This window comes from Canis lupus, chromosome 18 (assembly GCF_011100685.1).
Source record: "Canis lupus familiaris isolate Mischka breed German Shepherd chromosome 18, alternate assembly UU_Cfam_GSD_1.0, whole genome shotgun sequence".
In the NCBI taxonomy this organism is placed as follows: domain Eukaryota; kingdom Metazoa; phylum Chordata; class Mammalia; order Carnivora; family Canidae; genus Canis; species Canis lupus.
This window is the reverse complement of record NC_049239.1, coordinates 10,803,516-10,826,379: the sequence shown is the minus strand read 5'-3', so window position 1 is coordinate 10,826,379 and position 22,864 is coordinate 10,803,516. Positions and strand designations below refer to the sequence as shown.

General features: G+C 40.2%; 2 long non-coding RNA genes across 3 annotated transcripts in view; one reads left to right on the top strand and one right to left on the bottom strand.

Annotated features, from left to right (window-relative positions):
* LOC111090880 overlaps positions 1 to 22,864 on the top strand; it is a 29,438-nt gene that overhangs the window by 2,421 nt on the left and 4,153 nt on the right. The window lies entirely within an intron of this gene.
* On the bottom strand, positions 1,144 to 21,427 carry LOC111090881. Of its 2 annotated transcripts, none has more exons than XR_005373127.1 (3): positions 21,086 to 21,427; positions 3,184 to 4,901; positions 1,144 to 1,399 (listed from the first exon to the last, which is right to left on the bottom strand). It is a non-coding gene; the product is annotated as an uncharacterized LOC111090881 (long non-coding RNA). The 2 variants fall into 2 exon arrangements; XR_005373128.1 differs by having other exon boundaries at positions 3,184 to 4,755.

Genomic DNA, 22,864 nt, shown 5'->3' with positions numbered 1-22,864 from the left:
GCCACATGTTTTCTGAAGATTCCATTTGTCATAAATTATTTGCTTTTGGAAAAACCCAGATACTTTTGGCAAGATAGCAAATTATCAAAGCAGTTGTTCTGAAGGTTGTACACATTTTCTGTATTAAAAATGTACAAACTAAAACGCTTACTCCTTCTGAAACTGAAACACTGGTCTGCAAAAAGGAAAGAGAAGTAGTAGCTTACTGCCCTATATGCATATCATAAAAGTCGGAAAACCTCAGTGGAGCCCCTATCTATAGATATAAAACAGAAGATGGCATGGGTATTTGAAATGATTTCTTTTAAACTGTTTTAGCACAGATAAAAATATTTACCCGAATGACTACTTCTAACAATGATGAGAATGTGAAAATAATTTTTACTGCTTTCAATCATAATCGAAAGTAAATGGTTGGGTTTTTTGGTGTGTGTGTGTGTGTGTGTGTGTGTGTGTGTTTGCAGCTGGTAATTTCAGTATCCTTTTATACCTACTTAGCCTGTGTGAACAACCCCATTTGATAATGCAAATGTTAGTTTGTGTTCCTCCTCATATACATATTGGAATGATAATTATTTCTGTCCTCCACCCCCACAACTCCTCCTTCTTAGTTTTGTTCCTAAGTGGATTTGGGTTAGAGGAGCAAATAACCAATTTTCAGTGATATTTTCCATTCAGAATACTGAAAGATTCCCACGAAATATGATCTTTAGGTTTTTCATTCATCTCTAAGATCAAATATCCACTTGCTTCCACTGGAGGGGAAGAGTAGACTTTTCTGTATTGCTGGCCATGATCCAGCTCGGGAGAGTGTACTGGCTCCATAGAGCAGATATTACTCATAAATGTCTTTCCCCCAGGATTTTCTCTCCCCCAAGCAAGCAATTAAGCAGTCTAGTACTTAAGAACAAACTCCCTGCCTAGGATATCGAGATCAAGAAACTTGGTTCATTCATATAATTCTTGGAAATCAACTGGATTTTTGATAGTTATTTGTAGCACGCTTCCTAGCCCTTTGAACTATAGGGTGGATTCTTGCCTTCTGATGATTTTTCAAATCAACTCAAATTAAACAGTTAAGCAGGTTCTGAGCCATGGGTTTTCATATCATGTAAAAATGAAGACTCTTATTTCCACCTCTCATGGTCATTAAATGTTTACTACATTTTTTTTTTTCTTTTTTGCAGACCTGAGCTGGTGAGTGACAGATTAGTTCATCAGTATTACAGACCTCCTGGTTGTTGGTTGTTGTTGTTTTTTTCCTCATCTCATGCAGACGGGTCACCGTGTCCAATCCTCCTTCTGGCGCTGCTGTCCCCAGAGGACCCTTGGCCAGCCTGCCATCTTGATGCGCAGGCCTGAGGGTCTGGGCTGGCTGCACGTTTCCTTATACTAGCTTCTGCAGATATTACAGAAGAGAGGATATTAAATTAGTTGTTAATAAAAACAACAGATGAGGCAAATTAGATAAAAATATTTATCAAGCATATCTAAGAATTTGCTAGGAATGGGAGAGACATAGCTGGGTAAAAGTGCTCATGGATACACTTCCAGTGGACATGGCTAAGAGATCAGTGGAAGAGTGGAGAAACCATGCTTAGTAGGAATGGAAGTGCATCCAAAAGCTTTTACAATTTTCCTTATCAGTAAAATGGGTCTTTTTTTTTTTTGAGGTAAATTTAGACAATTTAAAGTGTTGAAAAGTGACATGTTAGAAGGTGAATGTAGTTGTTTGAGATAGGGCTCGAGTGTGTGCGCTAATGGCTCAGAGGGCAAGTGCCAAGAACTTGGTGCATTTGGCTTGGTGCATTTGGCGTGTTTTCTCCTATGAAGATTTTATTTATTTGTTAAAAGATTTTATTTATTTATTCATGAGAGACACAGAGAGAGAGGCAAAGGCATAGGCAGAGGGAGAAGCAGGCCCTGTGCGGGGAGCCCAATTTGGGACTCGATCCCAGGACCCCAGGATCACACCCTGAGCTGAAGGCAGACGGTCCACCACTGAGCCATCCAGGTGCCCCTCATATGAAGATTTTAAAATACAAAAAGATTTCGTTGTTCTAGTAGTAAAATAATTTTGCATGTGACTTTATTTGTACCCTTCCTGTTCCCCAAAGTACTCAACATGGCTCTAAGGACAATATGTTTAACTAGTACATACATACTCAGGCTGATGTGAAATGGAGGTGGCCCAGAGAAAAGGGATGCCAGTGGTGTGTAAATAGTACACTTGCCTATTGTTCTCAGCCCCTTTTGACTGATTTTCATGCCCTTTATAGAAAACTTAAACTTGAGGCTAATCCAACCTTGTTTTACACATGCCAAGCATAACTTATATATTGCTCTAAGTGTGCTCTGGGAACTCATTTTTGGAGGTGTGGATGCCCTTTTCCTACGAAGCCAGCACACCACTTCAACGAATTGATACGCTTTAGGACTGTGAGATTGTTGTTTGGGTTTAATTGCAAATACTTTTTTTCCGGGGTATTCCAGGTGAAGAGTAAACTAGAAAAATACAAAATAATGAAGGATTATTCTTTCTGAAATTCAAAATGGTGCCAGTATTCCTTTTGTATGGAATTGAATCTGTACTACGTATTTCCAACTGAGCCAATACTCCACTCATACTTAGAGGAGAGTTGGTCTTAGCTTTTTATATTCTTTGGATTAACTCAATTTTTATAACCTTTCAAATATTTTTGCATTGAAGTTCGGTGTGTTACCTGAGCAGTGTTTAAATTGTAAAGCCAGTTTTGTCCAGCAAAGTAACAATGCCTCAATATAGTAGTGATGCTATACAATCATGCCCATACTAATACTAAACCACCTGAAAGCTGGTCTGGAAACCACTTTCTTTTCTATTTCTAAGATGACTTAATGAAACTCTCTCTCTCTTCAAGTATAGACTTGGTGTTTAAGAATTTAGAGTTGGGACACCTGGGTGGCTCAGTGGTTGCGCCTTTGGCTCAGGGCATGATCCCAGAGTCCTGGGATGGAGTCCCACATCCATCTCCCTGCACAGAGCCTGCTTCTCCGTCTGTCTGTGTCTCTGCCTCTCTCTCTACGTCTCTCATGATAAATAAATAAAATCTTTAAAAAAATTTATTTAAAAGAAAATTTTTTGAATTCACATCTCTAGGATATGGAGAGAGGTTGCTAGAATATTCCAGTACAAATACTTACGAAAGCAAAGTTTGAATGTAATGTTTCCTGAGTATCAGATCCGTAGTACTTGTTTGGGAGGTGAGTGAAAGAAGGCATCCTGTCGTTGACGGTCAACGGTGTCACGCAAACTGCATTTTACCATCCAGTTGAAAGCCTCTTTCTGTTTTCCTCTTTGTTGTTTGCCAGAATTAGAATTTAATAACATGTCTGCAAATACTGAGAAGCTCCGCCTTCCCTTGCACTGTGGTATTGCGTAAGCTGTTGCTTTTTTTCCCCTAACGCTTGATGGAGTAAAAAAAGTCAGGTTGTGAAATAAAATGCAAATATCAAAGGATCAGACCTGAAGAAAAATGGGCCACAAGATAAATAGTGGCTATAATATGAACAGTAACAGAAAATTTAAATATACAGCGTTTAGATTCATTTGTATGTTGTGACTGGACCTGGGAGACAGTAGCTGCTCTCGCCATAATTTCACTGCCTTCATTCACATTCTTGCTTTGCTTTCTCGGTCCCTCCCTTCCTTTTTTTTTTTTTTTTTTTTTTTCCTGGGAGACTGGGGCCAATGAAACATATGTACAAGAAAGTAAATTACCCGGTCAAACCTTGTTCTGGGATCACATGTCAATACTCTGTTGAGCCATGTCTTGAGCTGGTCCAAAATTATAGTCAAAATTTGTACCAGTGGTACTTTCTACACACTCTTCGGAACCCTGGATGGAGGAAGGAGCTCTGAGAAGCTGTCATTACATTTCACTGGGATTCATTTTGCTTTTCTAATATTGTCTTGCTCTTCCCAGTTCTACAATGGGAGTCAATTATGGTGAAAACTGCCTAATTTTCATCTGATGAATTCCTTCCTGGTTTGCCCTACGTTTGTGTTCTTTTCTTTACTCTAGCTATAGGGCTATAAATGACCATATTATTATTTCAGGGCTACCACTTCTGATTATAAAACTATTGTACATCAGGAAGAGCGAAATCATTGAAAACATCCCTGATTATGTCTACTAAAGGTTTGAAGTCTCGAGGTTTGAAAACAGGTATTTTTCAATTTGGTTGGTTTCAGAAAATAGCTTTTTGTTTTATCACTAGCTTTAAAAAACCCCATGATAGGAAGGACTCTTTCTTTAAAAGACAAGAGATTAGCTATTGATACTTGGTACTGATTCCGGGTGAACTGCAACCCTGTTCCCTTCAGCCACATTTTTTTTCTAACCAGAAGCTCAAGGAGAAAAAAAAATCAAAGATCAGCAGAATATACGAAATTTCACCAATTTTCAGCCCCACTGCTGGGCCAGGAGGTGGATTCTTTCAGTGGGAAGAGATGCCCAAACCATTTCCATCCTGCTCCCACCCCCTAAGGTCAGAGATGCAAATAAATGTGTCCAGGCCTTGAGTAAACGAAAAGGCAATGAGAACTCAGAGGCATCGCGCTGGTATTTTGCTTTCTTCCTTCATCTGTCGTTTCTGCCTTCAGCTTTTGCTCTTTCCCACTGTAATCCAGCGTCAGTTTGATGAGTAATAAGTGCAAAGTGAAGCCTTGTGGGCTGCCCAGGCAGCAAAGGGCACTGGAAAGAGAGGCGAGACCTGCAGCAAAACAAAAACAAAAACAAAAAAACAACAAAAAAAACCCAAAAAACCGAAGCAGAATCATAGCAGGAAAACTCTCCAACACACCGGGTTCTGTAGTCAGGATTTTGGTGAAGTTATTTTACAAGCTGATTTCATCTCACCTGGAGATTTCAGATCACAGAAATAAGAGTGAAACAATTACTTTAGGATGAGACAAATACAATTTTAAAATAAAGCCTAAAGGGGCGGGGTGGGGGGAGGAAGAAAAGAAAAAGAAAAGCTCCCCACTGCTTGTGCCATGGAACACAAATTTCGAAATCAAGGAGCACTTGATCTTGGGAACTTGCTACAAGAGTTGAAGCAGGGCTTTGGTGCTGAGGAACAGCGGCCTTACACAAATGGGTGTTTCGTGTGCTTCACACGATGTTGACTCTGCATGGTTTACTACTTTGATTTTTTAGGAATAATCATAACCAGAAAGTATTTTAAGAAGAAAACACCTATGTCTGGCACCTAAAACCTTACAGAAACAGACCTACATTAAAAAGATTAAATTAAAAGATAATTGTAAAATGGTGTTTTGTTTTGTTTTTTTTTTTTGTTTTTTTTGTTTTTTTTTTGCATTGACCAGAACTCAGACAAACTCCTCTTAATAAGAACAAAGTAAACCATTTACAGAGAAGTTAGTTTTCGGTACAGGATTCATGTATGGATTTTTTTTTAATACAATATTTTATTGTTGAGAGTGAGAGGCACATCACCGACGGAGAAGTGTGGATATCAGAAATCCTAATTGATATTGAAGGTATGTGGGGGGAAAAAGTAGATATTCCTTAAATGGTCACTTGTATTTTTTCAAAATTGGATGCCAGCGTAGGCAAGGATGGGGCCAGGTACACAGTCCTGGGCTCCAGCAGACCAGACCTGCTTTAGATAAAGCCAGTTAATTTTGTAAGCCTTAAATAATACTAGCCAACAAGGCACTCTCAACCTTTTGGAGAAAAGGTTGAGAGTCGGGGCAAATGTAAAACCCTGCTTAACGTGCACGAATAAAGCCAAGAACTTCAAACTCATTTCACTTAGTGTCAGCCCTGATGATTCATCATTATGGTCAGAGCAAACTGTGGTCTCTGGGCTGAAACAATTTTATCCATTTTTTTAAAAAACAGAATGTTCCAGCTTGGATCTTATATCCTTAGGGTTACAATATTGAATTCTGAATCGGGAAACTTAATCTTGCAGCCAGATTTGACAAGATGCTGGTTGAACGGGAGGCAGAAGTGATTGTAGGATGAAAGGCCCCAGGTCAGAATTTGGGGAAAGAGGAGATTTTGTGGAAATTTGGCTGTGTGGTAAGAACCCCAAGTTTGAAAAATTTTTCACTGTTCATATCAGCAGATGGTGTTCAAGGGTCTGAAAAGTATATCGCAGGCTGTATTCATTTTCTCTGTTTCAGAGCTCTCTTTAACAGAGTTAATTTTTATACCTTTGGAGGTGTTTTTCTTAGTGTATTACTAATGTTGCGAATGTAAAGGCATCTGTAATACTATTCAAAAGGTTTCTGGGAGCAAAGATGCACATTATTGCTCAAATCCAAGACAGTTATACTTTGTTTCATGGCAAGATGGTAATACTTGTTTCGGGAACTAAAGTTTTTCTTTTTTGAAAACTTTTCCCATACAAATCCTATGTATAGATTTCCAGGGACTAAAGTATTTGGAAAAAAAATGAAAATGAGGCAATCTAATAAGTGCACATACACACACACACACACACGCACGCACAAGCACTCACATCCTAGACATATTAGGAATACTTGCTTATTTAACTTGCAATAATATAAAAATATTTTAACTTTTCAATTTGGACACATGAAAAGATTATAGTAGGTGTTTGCTTAAAATACTCTTCCTTTCAACTAAGTTGTTCACGAGAATGGACAAATACTTTGTAACTTCTAGAAATCAGGATTACGGTATAAATTTGAATACATAGTTGATCACTAAACTGTAAAAGGATGATTATTATGATAATGGCATTACCATTACAGGGTAAGGTAATTGCCCTCCAGAAAACAAGGGCGTATTGTTTTGCGACATACTTCTATTTTATAGCTACTTTCTACAAGTGCTGAGATATATCAGCTGGATTGTTCTCTCTCTTTCTACCATTCTCCGTCAAGTGGGAGTTAAATAGCTAGTTCAGGCCAAGAGTTGAGCATCTGCCTGAAATCTGCAGAACATGAACACAATTATTACATGCAGATGATTGAGGCGAGTTACATAGTAGACTCTTAGAGTCTTCTTAAATTTTTTATTAAACAAATTATAAAAGCAATATGTGCTTATGAAAAACAATTTCAAACAACGCAAGAGAATATGAAGTGAAAAGTCAAGTACCCATCCTCCCACTCCCCACAAATAACCATTATCAAAAATTCATTGTATCTTTCAGAAATTGTCTATGCATGTATAAGCATAGAAAGTCTTCAAACGGGACGCCTGGGTGGCTCAGTGGTTGAGTGCCTGCCTTCATGCTCAGGGCATGATCCTGGAGTCCCAGGATCGAGTCCCGCATCAGGCTCCCTCATGGAGCCTGCTTCTCCCTCTGCCATGTCTCTACCTCTCTCTGTGTGTCTCCCATGAACAAATAAATAAAATCTTAAAAAAAAAAAAGAAAATCTTCAAACAACCCAAGTAGATTCATACTATATACAGAATTCTACAACTTTCACTTTTAAAAAAACATACATTGAACAGCTCTTATTATGAATAGATTGCCACCCTTTCCTAAAGTATTCCCTCTTATGGATGTATGCTAACCTGTTTAACCAGTTCCTTTCTTTATTGAGATATAATTGACATACAGCATTATATTAGTTTCAAGTGTATAACATAATGATTCAATATCTGCGTGCATTGCAAAATGATCACCGCAATACATAACCAGTTCTCTCGTGATGAGCATCTACTTTTCAGAAATAAGTTAGTCTCTATACTAACAAATAGAGATGTTTCATCTCTCTTAGCAAGAAAAAAAAATCCCAGAATCTTCCAAAGGGAGTTTGCTTTACCGAAAGAACTCATAAGTAGTTTCTCCTAAGAGAAGATGATGAGTAATGTCAAATGTGAAGGATAGCTTTATGCCACATTTATCATTTTTAAAAAGATTTTATCATTTTAATCATTTTTTAAAATATTTTATTTATATATTCATGAGAGACACAGAGAGAGAGAGAGAGAGAGAGAGAGAGAGGCAGAGACACAGGCAGGGGAAGCAGCAGGTTCCATGCAGAGAGCCCAATGGGGGACTCAACCCGGGACTCCAGGATCACGCCCTGAGCCAAAGGCAGTCACTCAACCACTGAGCCACCCAGGCATCCCTATATTTATCATCTCTAGGTTGAACACTCAAGCCAATGAAAATACCAGTAAAGATCACAACATTGTATTTAGTGATAAAGAAGTAAGAATATGAGATAATGACATAAGGAGCCAGTTCTCAATAGGATATATTATGACTTTAAAACTTCTATTTGTTTCACTCCACCAATTCAGCTGAACAAAATGCAGAACTTATTTTCTCACAAGGGTCTTAGTGCTATTTATTAAGATAATTGACAGAGATGTATGTTTCCAATGCATGATTCAGTTAGTATACCTAGATTAGTGAAAAAGAGACCAGAAGAAATTCATGGTAATTAATGTCAGTTAAATTCCTGTTTCCTATATTTCATATTGTCAGACTAATCCTTCAACCATGATTCATAGGTTAAGTAATGCAGTCAGGAGAAGGGTTGGATCAAAACTAATCAGACATAGCCCTTGAATTCAGTTAATTTAGAGGTTTGGTAAGGTGGGCTAAACGTATACCCCTCAAATATTTAAGAGAGTGTGAAAAGTTACGTTTTAGATTTCTTTTGGGAGAGGTCTCTGCTCATTCATCTTAACTGCATCACCTCACTCATACTAATAAGAAAGTGAAGTGGGTAGTAAGGAAATCTTTATCTGTATAAGAGATGGAAGTGTGAACTAACTGTGACATCTTTCGGTGTCCAGATTCCCAGAACTGATTCCATGGAACTGCTGGTTGGGCAGGTGTACATGTCTTCCTTCTCCCTTCTTCTCTATAGACAGTGGGACAAGTAACCTGGATAAGAAACTATCATACTTCATTTATAAGTTTAAAAGTAGCTGGTTCCATGGACACCTGGGGAGTCAGTTGGTTAAATGTCTGCTTTCAGCTCAGGTCATGATCTGAGGGTCCTGGGATGAAGCCCCACATCCCGTTCCCTGCTCAGTGGGGAGTCTGCTTCTCCCTCTCCCTCTGCCTGCCACTCTGCCTACTTGTGCTCTCTCTCTTTCTCTGTCAAATAAATAAATAAAATCTTAAAAAAAAAAAAAACAAACGAACAAACCCCAAAGTGGCTGGTTCCTTCCCATGAAGCCCAAAACTGGCTCCGAAGAACAAACTACAGATACTGCTGTCATCTGCAACCCACAGCTCTAAGAGGTTAGGTGCCAATCATCATTCCCATTTTATGGAAGCAGAAACTGGCTCAGAAAGGTTATATATCTTCTTCATAGCCATATTGCTAGTGCATAAAAGAAATTTGTTTTAAACCTAGAAATCCTAAGAGTTCACTGTTTTCCTCTATACCACTTCTTAACTCTGGCTACCTATTAGAACCACCTGAAACAACCTTTGAAAAATCTACAGGCATGCAGGACTCATCTCCAGAAATTCTTTTTCTTTTTTTTAAGACTTATTTTATTTATTTTTTACAGTGAGTGAGAGACAGAGCGAGAGAAAGAAGGGTCAGCAGGAGAGGGGGAGAGACAATCTCAAGCAGATTCCCTGCTAGGTGTGGAACCCCATGTGGGGCTCCGTCCTAGGACCCCGAGATCATGACCTGAGCCAAAATCAAGAGTGCTGGTACTTAACTGACTGAGCCACCCACGTGCCCCACAGAAATTCTGATTCAATTTATCTGGGTGGGGTCTGGATATTTGTATTTGGAAGAAGCTTTACAGATAATTTCAATGCAGTCTATCACAGGGCCTCTTAAATTGAATGAATGTTATTTTATATATTTTTTGGAATGTTATCTTAAATAATAAAATGAGACAATGAAGATTACACAGTCACCCCAACTAATGCATGTACATGCACATGTGCACACACACTCATAAATCCACAGCAAAGTTTGGAGTTAGTCTGGTATTCATGGTGTGTGTGTACGTATGTTTCAGTGGAAATCTTGGCTCTTGTAAGCTATGTTGAACATCTAAGTTAACGTTTAATAATGTTGTTTATCCAGAAGAGAGCTAGATATTTAGTCATCTTAAAAAATAATGACGCTGATAATAATCTACCAATTAATAAGCGCTTAACCAGGTGCTGGGAACATTATAAACCTACTTTAACCCTTGTGATATCTTTGTGAGGTAATTACTGTTATTATTTACAATTTACTGACTAGGTGACTGAGGAAGTGACACATGGACAGTAAATGACAAAGCTGGAATTTGAACTAAGGATGGTGAAGACTTTAATCACACACAAAATCACAGAAATGACTTGCTCGTTTCCTATACATGAACTTTATTGTTGCTATCATTACCTGTTGTAATTGGGCTGTACATGGTGGTTTGAGAAATAATCCTTTTATAATATATAGAACAGCAGAAGAGATGATGAATGGAAGGATGGAAGGGCAAATTGGTGCTCCCTGTAGGCTTCCATAGAAACAGTTGCTGCAACTAAACAAGAAGTCACCCTGGCCTCCATCTGTTTAGTGCTCCAGGAGATGTGCCTTCAGACCAGGGACTACACAGATCTTTTTTTTTTTTAAAGATTTTATTTATTTATTCATGAGAGACACACAGAGAGAGAGGCAGAGACACAGGCAGAGGGAGAAGCAGGCTCCAGGCAGAGACCCCGATGTGGGACTCGATCCCAGGACCCAGGGTCACACCCTGAGCCGAAGGCAGATGCTCAACCACTGAGCCACCCAGGCACTCCCAGACCCAACAGATCTTAAACAGAGTGACAATGGGCACTGCTCTGTGTGTATGAGGAACTAGATTCCCATAGACAGTTTCAGGGAGGATTTGAAAATTTTAAAAACGAATTTGTATGATATGATACTATATCATATGTAAAATGTTATAAATATATAAACTAGAAAACAAGTTTACATTTTATAATAGTCCTGACAATTTGAGATTAATAATCTCAAAAACTCATGTTTTTATCTTTTAGCTGAATAACATTCTATTATCTATCTATCTATCTATCTATCTATCTATCTATCTATCTATCTATCTGTTTTTTAACTGGTTAACATTCTTATTTGCATTTGAAATCAGTGAGCTAAATTTGTATGATGACCTTGCTTTCTCTGTTCATTCTTCATAAAAACTCAACTAAATTCTAGGGGTCCCTGGGTGGCTCAGTTGGTTAAGCATCCCACTGTTGATTTAGGCTCAGGTCATGATCTTAGGGTTGTGAAATAAAGCCCTGTGTTGGGCTCTTCACTGAGTGTGGAGCCTGCTTAAGATTAGGTCTCTCCCTCTCCTTTTGCCCTTCCTTGGCTTGCTCTCTCTCTCTCACAAAAAAACAAGAACAAAACCAAAAGGCACCTCCCCCAAACAGAAAAATAAAAACAAAACCCAGCTCAACTAAATTCCAGACAAATGTGCATTGGCTCTTCTAATCTAATTTTTATAAACTAATTATATTGCTATAATTAAGATTATGGTGGTGGGAAACCAGTGATTCTACTAAGGGGATGTTTCTTTTTTTAATTTTTAAAAATTTTGTTGACATTTAATATCATTAAAAAAATTTTTTTAATTGGAGTTCAATTTGCTAACATATAGCATAACACCCAGTGCTCATCCCGTCAAGTTAAGGGGATGTTTCTTAACTCAAATTCTGGAAAACTTTTAATGATATTGTGGCATTTCTCCTACATCAGTTTCATCTTTTTTGAAACTGAGGTAAATAAAGAGGATCTTCTACCCTGCCTATTTTCAATTACATTGCTTCCCATCAAGTGGCATTTTTCAATGTTTATGACCCTAGAGGCAGTAGTGGGGCTGGAAAGGAGAAATCTTTCCCTACCCAGTAGTTTAAAACTTTCACAAAACATTAATACTGTTTGCATTTGTGTGTTTTGGATGTAGGACCAAGTAGAGTTTATGCTTAAACATCTCTTTAACCTTTGTGCATGATTCAGTTAGGTTAGAACCCACAGATACATGGTTAGTATAGACAAGATGATGATTTGGTGGAATGAATGACCACGGTCTTTCACAAAGTACTCACTGCTTGGGAACAACAGAAGTGAACAGAACACTTGGTAAAGACAGTGGGTTTGCCTGGAGCTGGTAATCTCCTGTAGTGGAACATATCTTCTATCTTGACCCTCCACATCTTAGAGACCTACACCCCTCCTCTCCATGAACACTCAGAATCAAGGAGACATGGTCGTTGTTCAGGCAGATGAGCCGAGCCTTGGTAACTCCTCCTACCAGGGCCCAGCAGTGGGAGACATTAGGTTAAGCTTGTGCAGAGGGAGTACAAGTGAGGGGTATGCCCAACAGTGGAGTCCACAAGATGCTGTGGGCTCACTTCTCATCCAAGCCTCATTTAGTGCAACTTTGAGGGACATGTCCATGTTTTAAAACTTCACTTCCTTGTCTATTTCTTAAACTGTGGACTACCCTTGGCTCTGGTGAGTTAGAAACAGGAACACCCAGTGCTGCCTGAAAAACAGCAACAAGAAGATGGTCCAGGGAGATGTTCCATCTTTTCCTGTGCCAAATTCAGAGCACACCAGCCTGGAGGGTGGTTTGGCCGTCACCATGATGTTGGTGACAAACTCACTTTCCTACATGCCTACATTAGGCTAATCAAATCGACCAGAGTTCTGAATATCAAGATGTTAACATTGTTAGGATGTTTCCCTTCCATGGACAGTGTCAGATAGAAGCCCTAATAGTAACTTAATTCTCTTGAATTAATATTCAAAAGAATATTAATGAATATTATGTATCTTTGGCTCTCACCCTTTCTCTCCTATTTTTACCCAGTGGATCTAGCACAGGATAAATCCACAAATCCATAATTGTTGCACATTCATCTTGGCAGGGTAAGATGATGGTGATGGCTACAAATAAGTCCAAGGCAAGTCAGATCTGACCATGGGTCACTCACAGAAAATGTGAGGTGTCTGCTGGAATTCGAGAAGGTAAAAAATAAATAAATAAACAAATTTTAAAAAAAGAGAAGGTAGATGAGGATTATGAGCTGAAGATTTTGTGCATGAACATTTTGGAAGACTTCTCACCTATTCATACCTCTCTTCCTTACATATTTCTTGAAGGCTTTTTTTTTTTTTCTCTTTTCAGTTGGACCAAATTTTTATTAGAGAGTTCTAAGGGAAACATTGAAGGTGAGGGACCATGCTACCTCCTGGTTATTTGGTTAAAATCAGCCTGAAGGGGATCCCTGGGTGGCTCAGTGGTTTGGCACCTGCCTTTGGCCCGGGGCGCGATCTTAGAAACCCGGGATCGAATCCCACATCGGGCTCCCGGTGCATGGAGCCTGCTTCTCCCTCTGCCTGTGTCTCTCCCTCTCTGTCTGTCTGTCTGTCTATCATGAATGAATGAATGAATGAATGAATGAATAAATAAATAAATAAATAAATAATCTTTAAAAAAATAAAATAAAATCAGCCTGAAAAGTTAATACCACATCACAGAACAGGCGTTCAAATTATGTTTACGAGCAAATGAACAGAAGAGTATCCCTAAATCCACTAGCCATTATTTAAGATTAGGAAAAATTATGATTATATACTAATATGAATAGGTGCCTCATGTGCTCATTTCTTTCATTGGGGTTTTATTTTATTTATTTATTTATTTTTCATTGGGGTTTTAATGGGCATTAAATAAGATTCTTTAATTCTTATTTTCTCTTTATTAGTTACAGAGCTTGTTGAAAAATATGGTTTTACCTCTGCAGCCAGATGGGCCTGCTAATTGCCTGTAACCCTGCATTTTGATATTGGGACTGACAGCCCATCAAAGGAGAGTTTGGGACTGATGAAGAGACCCATTTATTCAGTATTTCTGCCTCCTACGGGGAGTGGGGTCTAGAGGGAAGAAAATCAAATTCCTTATGGATGTGGAGGACCATAGGTATCAGACTCCTGTCACCCACCAACATGATACGGGATTTCTCCCCTTGTGGGTGAGAAGTCCACTTACGTGAAAACACGAGGCGAGGGATCAGCGTCCCCCCCACCACATCCTTTTTTCTGGGAAATTGTCTTGCCTATTTTTGCAGAAAATGGGTGATATTGCTGTAATTTTATTGGAGGTCTTGTCAGACTGAGAAACCAAACAAAGGGGTTTGGAAAAAATAAGTTCCTAGGAGTTTGTCTTTTCAGTTTAGACCCGTGCAGAAATGCCTCCTTTCCTTTCCTCCGCTGCTCTTCCATCCCTAACTCTTTCTCTCCCTCTCCCCCCTCCTTTCCTCCCTTCCTTCCTGGCTTCCATCTTTCTTTCTCTGAAATTGGCCCATCACCATGTTAGAACTGATTGATGGAGTTGCTAGAGACTCAGAGGTCTGTCCTCTTTATACTCACCATCCTATGCTCCCCTGCCCCTTACTGTCCACAACTCTTAAGTCTTTCTAGAGGTCTCTGCTGGCATGTCTGGGCACTAGGTACCTGCTTCAAAATGCTTCCTGTGCAGCAGCTGTCACCCTTTTTTCTATCTCAATGGAATGCACTTCTCAAATGGTTTTGAATTCTCGAGTTGCCTTTGCTCCATTTAGTTCCCTTTCAAAATTCCTTGTTTGGGGATTTTGTGTGTGTGGGGGTTGTGCTACTAGTATTATCTTAGAATATGTAAACGGGACTTGAAAATTATTATTTTCCATTTTCATATTGATGTCTAAAAGGAAAGTGGTTTCCTCTCCCGCAATTTCTTATCCAAATTTCATATTGTGTTCAACTTAAGCAAGCATCCCCATGATATCCAGTGAAGGCTTATTTTGGGCATATCTTAATGTTGAATCTTGAAAAAAAAAAAAAGGAGGGATGCAAGGTCTTACTTAGCAGACTTAAAAGACAAAGAGAAGGAGACAAACCATAAGAGACTCTTAATCATAGGAAACAAACTGATGGTTGCTGGAGGGGAGGGGTGGGGGATAGGGTGACTGGGTGATGGGCATTAAGGAAGGCACGTGATAAAATGAGCGCTGGGTGTTACACGCAACTGACGAATCAGGGACTCTACCCTGAAACGAATAATACACTATATGTTACTTTAAAAAAAAAAAGACAAAGAGGAGTGAGAAAATGAGGACGTAGAATTTGTGTTTCAGAAGTTCATATTAACTGGCTGTGAGGTTGTATGTGGATCAAATAAATAAGACATGGCCAGAACAATACAGCTAAGGGACATCTCATAAATCTGATGTCATCATTTTCAGGGGTTTCATGAAAATATTCTTATATTTTTTTAGTGGTAAGAACAAATCTGTTCTAACACTTTGCCACCTCTAAACATGTCCCTTAAGATATTACTCTGGGTGGAAAGCTTGTATTCCTCCTCACTTTAGCAATGTTTTATGCAACACAAATCAATTGTGAATAATTTCCATCTCTCCACAGTGCAGGATATGGATTATTCAAATCGTGTTTTAAAACTTTTAATACAAAGAGTCACAGAATATCCTGTGAAATTGGCAGCTACATGTGTACTTAGAAATTGAAAAAGTTAATGAATAAGTGACATAATGAATGAAGAGATGATGATGGTACCTAGAAAACAGAGGCATGAATTTAGACTAGTCTAGTTGATTCTTGAATAAAATGTTCTCAAAATAATGCACAAGTACAGTTATGTTAATGAACTGTTTTATAATTTATATTTCTGTGAGATAAGCAAATAGCAATATCTGAACATTTGACATTTAATTTTTTCTTGGTTTTCATGCTGAATTTTAAACATCATAATGAAGGGAATATATATGTATCTATGTGTGTATATATATTCTTATTTTAATGAAATAAGTATTGGTATTCTGCATTTAAATTGAGGGAAAAGAAATATAGGCCTAGTTAGAGGGAGAAAAAAGAAAGAGTTTTACAAGATCAGGACAAAATGAAGTGTTGATTGTTTGGATGAGTATGGTGCAAAAAACACGAGTTTCAAATTAGAATTCTGTAATGTTATAAAATATGAATGATATCTAAAAAGAAAACCATGAAAATGTCAGGAATAATCTCAAAGGGCAAAATGGGGATTTTTCAGGGGCTGCAGGTTTAGGCTGATAGTTCCAAAAACAACCTAATGGAAAGTTTGCCCAGCATCTCAGGTGAGACTGAACAACACTGATATTTGAATTTCAGGACTTTACACACACCTAGGGACCCACCTATGAGTCAAGGGTCTTTCCACATAGAAAACCTTCCCACTGTTTTTCTCACAAGAGGTCAGAGCTTGTGAAACCTTCAGGTTTGATCTGAAAGCGTGGAATTCCATGAAAGAGGAAGAGTCGGGTGCTTGAGTGCATGTTTCGGAGCATCAGGCCTCTTCATGCACAAGAGGAGCAACATGCTCCTGGGGTGGGGGTGGGGGTAACATCTAACTCCGTTCTTTCTCTGGTAATATTCATCTTTTTTGTCTCTCCTAAAAATAATATGTCTGCTTGGCTGAACAAACGTTTTGGTCATCTGGAATTCAAAGTATCTGAGGCTAATAAACAGGCAGGCCCATCGAGTATGTTAGTGCCAGCTCTTCCTTAGTCTCCATTTTCCTTTATTGGTGATTTGGAATCCATCGCCAAGTCATCCCTTCCTGAAAGAACGGGGGCTCTTGCAGAGCGCCCCCTGCAGGATGATCGGGGAACGACACCTGGAAATGGGAAAAGGTGGGGGCGGGGTACAGGGCCCCAGTGGGGGGAGTGGGGAGGACTGGCAGCTGGCAGGTTGCAGGGAAGGGGGAGGAGAGGGTGGGGGAGAGAGAAGGGAGTGTAAACCAGGAGATGCAGCTGCCAGCAGCATCTGAGTGCAGAAGGGAGAGGACGGGGGGCCTGCCCCTCAGGGCCCAGGGCATCCCCAGCAGGCCTGGGAGGTGAGAGGGTCGGGTCACCTGCCCCCCTGGGGAAGAAGGATGCTGTGGTCAGAGAAGCAGGCTGGCCTCTCTTTTGCCCTTCGCCCAGCTATCCCCGCCCTGGCTGGGCCCCTCCATCCCGCTTCTCCTCTGCTCCCTGTGCCCCAGCGCCTGGCCCACCTGAGCCCCCAGAGAAGCCCTCCCAACTAGTGTGATCCCCTCACTCCTGGGCTCAGGCTCCCCTCCCTGCTGCTGACACCAGAGGCCAGATGGATCCTCTTGGGGAGCCCTCCACAGGGATTCCTCTCGGGAAATCCTTGGAAAGGCACAAACTAGCACAGATCTTAGTTACAGAATCTGAAGCTTAATTTATGAGATTCCTTCCCTGTAGCTCGTTGGGTAGCATCTTGATATCTTTGTGCCTCAATTACTTGTATTTAAAAAGGCATTGAAACTATCGAGTTGCTTCCCAGAGGTTCCTTGGGATTCCACGACTGTATTTGTTCTAGGTGTTACTAGAACATAGAAGCAAGAGCTATTTCATTAGAAAATTGAAACATTGGGCCTCAAGTGATTTTTTTCCTCCTACTCAAAAATACTAAAATATTATTTAAGAGGCGGCTGACTTCCAAGAATTTCGCGTCTGGAACTTGTCTCTCCCCGTGAAGCCATTTGTTTCTTCTCACGATATTGCCGAGTGGTTAGGAGAAAAGGCTGAGATATGGGAATGCAAGACTTGGAATGCGAGGCTCTTCACCCTTCACACCTTGGACAACTTTCTTGGCCTCTCTAGGAGTCAGCTTTTGAACAGTGGGGTGGGGGTGGTGAAAAGGCCACCCCAGAGAATCACTTGGAGGATTCAATAAGATCATTCATACGAAGAATGAAGCGCAGTGCCTGGTGCACAGAAAACATTACTGTGCCTTCACTGTTTTTACGATTGTCATCCATTGGCAACTTCTTGTCTGGTCCCTCTCTACTGGAAGTTTCCTTGGAGGAAATGGACGTGCCTCTTCACCTTTGTCTTTTGGGGGTGATATTGCTGACCACACTTCTTGAAGCTCCTTAGCTACTTGGCTTTCTTGACCCCAACCCGACACTGCTAACTTTCTTATCTCTCTTCTATTTAGCTTGCTGCTTATTGTCTCCTCTCCAGAAACAGGCATTCCCCAAGGTTCCATCCTGGGTTGTCTTCTGTCTTCTTCTGTATGCCCATCACCTTCAGTAACTTCTACTAGCATTTCTCTACATATCTACTCTCAAATCTGCTTCCAGCCCTGACCACCTTTTTGACCATATCTACCTGGATACTTGGTTTCCCCCCTTACCGGCATCATGTTGGATCCTAAACACATCTTTCCCACAAACCCATTCCACCTACAAGTGTAATGATGAGCACTTATTAAAATCCTACTGTGTGCCAGACAGTGTTCTTAACTTTACATGGGTATCGGTCTGAGCAGAAGCAAGTAGCAGAGCTGGGATTCAAACTCAAGCAGTCTGACTAGGTTTGGCCCTCTTGACCTGCTCATTTCCGCAAAGGATATCACAGCCTTCTATTCACCTCGGTTCCTCCCTCTCTTTCACCTCCCGCATTTAATGAATGGATGGAACTCATGGGATCTACTTGGGTTGGAAATCTTTTTGTCTATTCTTGCTTCCACCCTCTCTTTTAGATTTTTGTTCCTCTCACCTGGACTACTGAACTAACAACCACCCTCCAGTCTCTCCGTTCCACATCAGTGGCCTTCAAACCTTTCTACTTTCAAATAAATTTTACATGAAAGCCCTAAATGTAGAGCAGACAAAGGTAGTGGAGCTCCTGCGGAAGTTGGGGAGGAACCCTGATTCCCACCTGCTCTGTGGCTGACTTTGCCCCCCATGGTGGCTCCTGGTGCCTCAGTGAAAGCCTTGAGGTGTGAAATCCACTATTAAGCCAGTTACTGGTTAATTTATTGATGACACAGCTCTGAGTGTACTCTTCTCCATCTGGAACATTCCATGGTTCAAAGGCTTGGTGATGAGGTCATGGGAACCCCACCCTGTTTTCAGGTTGATTGTGTTCCTTCCTGCTCCTATTCAGACTCTAACGTCTAGTCTAGGTGAACTAGACTATTCCCTTTCCTCAAATATCTTTCCTCCATGTCTTTGACTTTCCACTACAATTTCTGTTTATCAAAACTCCGAAAGACAACTCCTTCCAGGAAGCCTTTACCCATTGGCCTAAGTATCCAAACCTTCAGATCATGTTGTGCCTCCTTTTGGCATCCACCTCCTGCTTTGTATTGGAATTACTGTAAATGTTGTGTTCTATTTCCCCTTTGGTGATAACCTCAAAGGGTTTCTCCACTCCATATCACTTTGGTACCAGCACTAAGCCTAGAGCCTTAAACCTAGACCCATTGAACACAAATGTATTGCAGATAGTGAAAGCAATTCAGTCATCCAATAAATATTTTAGGGTATTTGTTAGGTGAGTTTTTAGGCTCTGGGGATACAAGGTTCCAGCTATTATGGCACTGACAACAGGTATGAATACATGTGAGCAGAATTAATAAGGTCTTCCTCTGGAGAAGTATACATTTCATATGGTTATAGAAGTTGTAGAGGAAAGAGGTCTTCGAGTCCAACTGACCCAAGACCCTTATGTTGCTCAAAGACATGAAATGATTGGACCAATACCAAGCAGCCAAACTGGGGTGAGAAAGACTCTATTCTCTAGGCATCATGTCACAGCTTTTAGGCTTCAGATTGGTCCCGAATCATATCTTATTGGTTTAGAAAAATGTGCAAAACAGAGATTGTTCTTTGCAAAATTACCTTCATATCCTATTTTCTCTGTCCATTTTTATAATGATTAAGTCTTTTCTTTTTTCCTCCTCCCTCTCCCTCTCCACCTCTGCCAACTCCTCACCCCCACCCCAAACAATCACGTGAGCAATGTATGTAGTTATTATTGCTCTACTACTCATCCCAGTTAATAAATTACCTGTGACATCGCGTAGACCCTGAAACTTCCTGAGGTTAGGAGTCAGGGAAGGAATTTTCTCCCATATTCTTCATGAGGTACATACTAGCTTGAGCTGTCTTAAGTGATTAGGGTGTGCTAGAGTGAATTTTAACAACTCAGGAAAATGGGGGTTGTAGCCAACTTCCAAGGAGAGAAGGAGCTTACATTATATATAATATGCCTTGTGTTTAAAAAGCATACCTGTATCTAGACATAGGGATATTATGATATTTAGTGAGATTTCATGGGATACATAGAAATACATTGGAAGATCTGAACATGTATAATGAACATTGATGCGCTCTGTAAAGTACTTTTAATGCAAGGGGAATGTGAGAAAAATTTAAGCAATACGTGTGTTTTGATGTTAATTGTGTTACATGCTTAAAGGTAAGCTAGAAGGGAGCAAGGGAAGAAAGGTAGACTATTAAGCTTAAAGAACCAATAGTAGAAAGCCAAGTAACGGGCATTAGAGGGTTAGCTATAGGAAACTTAGCTGGAGTTGAAGTAGTGGGCATTGGGGGGTCGATTCTAATAACATTTCTGCTTTACAGACTTCTCCACATGACATTTGAAGAATATTGTGAAAAGTTTCTGCTGTCTAGCCACAGGAAAGAATTCCCCGTTCTTTGTAGAACTGTATGTCCCAGTGGATATATTTCCTTATAAGCTATTTGAGGCAGGGGCCATATTTTGCCACAGCCTCTAACACAACACTTTACACATAGTAGGCGCTCAATAAAGATTTGTCAAGCGTGCGAATGCATAGGGTTTCCGTAAAGACATGATCCAAGGCTGTTCAGGTGGTTCTTACTTCATTTTTATGGCCGTTTGGAACTTACAGCTCCCCTAGCAACTATAACTTGTACCCCTTGAGCATATGTACTATTTAGTATTTCTGTATGTGGTGTCAACTTTCATGTCATAATATACTATATATGTTACTGGTTAGGTTACAGTTGTTTGGGGAACCACAGGCTTTCTCCCACCTAAAATAAGCCCTTGCCAGCCATCCTGGTCGACCAAGAGGTGACATTCACTGGATGGCCTTTTCATGTCTAACTCCCTGCTCCCTGACCTTTTACCCCCAATTTGGTAGACACATCCAGTTATAAGCATAGGTGCCCAGGATAACGACAATTGGGTGCTTAATTGCCTTTTTGCTATTAATATTTCTAATGGCCGCATTGATACTTACTCTTGCTTTGTCAGGGGTGCATTTATATTACACCCACGTTTTGACATGAGGGATCAGTTCAAGAGTAGGTCTGCTTCTGTGAGATGCTCCTAAGGACAATGACGTAGGACAAAAAAGTTTCCTTCTCCTGCCTCGTGCAACCAAAAAATGAAGAGCATTGTGGCTGCGTTTTCCTAAAGTAGATACTAGAACTTTTCCTTTTCTGATCATAATCATGAAGTTTTAAAAGGGAGTTTCTTGAAGCCTAGAAAAAGAACTGAACCTCATCCTAGATCTTGTAATTCAGCATTGTGAACAGGAAGCCGAGGAAGGGAGGTGGGCAGCAAGCCGGTGAAGAGGCACTTAGGGGAAGTATAGTGGAGTCCAATGCTCTCTTCTCTGCACCCCCCCCGTCCCCCCCCCCCCCCCCAGCACGTGCTGGTGGACACTGGAGGAAACTGTTTAAGCAGACTGGCCTTGAGCCAGCAGATATTTCTGTTTGTGTTACTTGAAGCTTAGAGATCTATCTGGTGTACTCTCAAGGGAAAGCCTCAGTGTATCTATGTCTTTCTAAATTGAGGACACCTTATCGTTTAAGACTGATTTACTTATAAGGCTTTTAACCTTCTGATGATGACTTACACAGTTAACAAGACAAGTACGATGTTTCACCAACGCTTATCACACATCAGCAACTAGCATCAGACTCCTCTTCACTATAATTCTCCTACTAAATATTCTTAGGCCCTTCCCTGTCTCCTGGCCTCTCTAGTCTCTCAACACGCATGCGCACGTGCGCAACACACACACACACACACACACACACACACACAGGCACACTGCCCTCTCCAGTTTACAGCTAGACATTAACCTCTCTCTTTTACATTTAAGCCCTGGCCTGAAGACTGAATGCTTACGAGCTTTGTTTCTCTTTCATAAGTCACAAATGGGGACGCTCAAACATATTTGTCGCAACGGAATAAAAATGCTCTGAAATTTGACTTATAGACTAGAAAAGGCTGGACTTACAGGAGGCATTTGTTCCCACCCTTGTCCCTTGGTGTCTCCGTGGCCCCCACATGCAGGGTCTGCAGCAGTGTTTGTCCATCCTTCTTAACAACATGAACTTGCCTTTTCCTTATATCTTATTTTTTGATACCTGGCAAATCAAAAATGACCTGTTCCGTGTTCTTTGTTCAAGCAGACTGATAAATGGAGGTATGCCTCCATGTTAATAGTGAACTACCGCACAGTATTTATAATGTAAAAGAAGTTTCATGGCATTACAGTATATTAACCTTCAATATTAATGTAATGAGGGAGATTTCACATGGGGCAGGTGAGACAGTTGTTTCTGGGTGAATAGTTTACCCAACCTCTCAACCTATACCAGTTACAAGGCCACTTCCTCTGCCCTTATGCAATGCTTGTACTTGATTGTGCCTGTATGGTTTGCAGACAGCTTAAAAAAGCTTAGGGTCTAGTATCACTCAATTCTCATGCTGAACAAAATATGCTAGAAAGATCATTTTGCATCACACCCAATTTTGATTTTTTTTTCTTTTCCTTTTCCTTGTGTCTTTTTTTTTTTTTTTCCATTGGGTTAAAGTTCACAATCAGAGTTGAGGACAAGTCAATGATGATTGATTAATTAATTCATGTGATTTTTATTAAGTACTGGCTATGAGCCAGGTACAACATAATGCATGGGAGATAGAATAATAACCAAGGTAATTGCAGTCATTGTCCTTATCTACATGAGAGTGTAGATAGGGAAAGAAATGAAAAACCAGTAAAAAA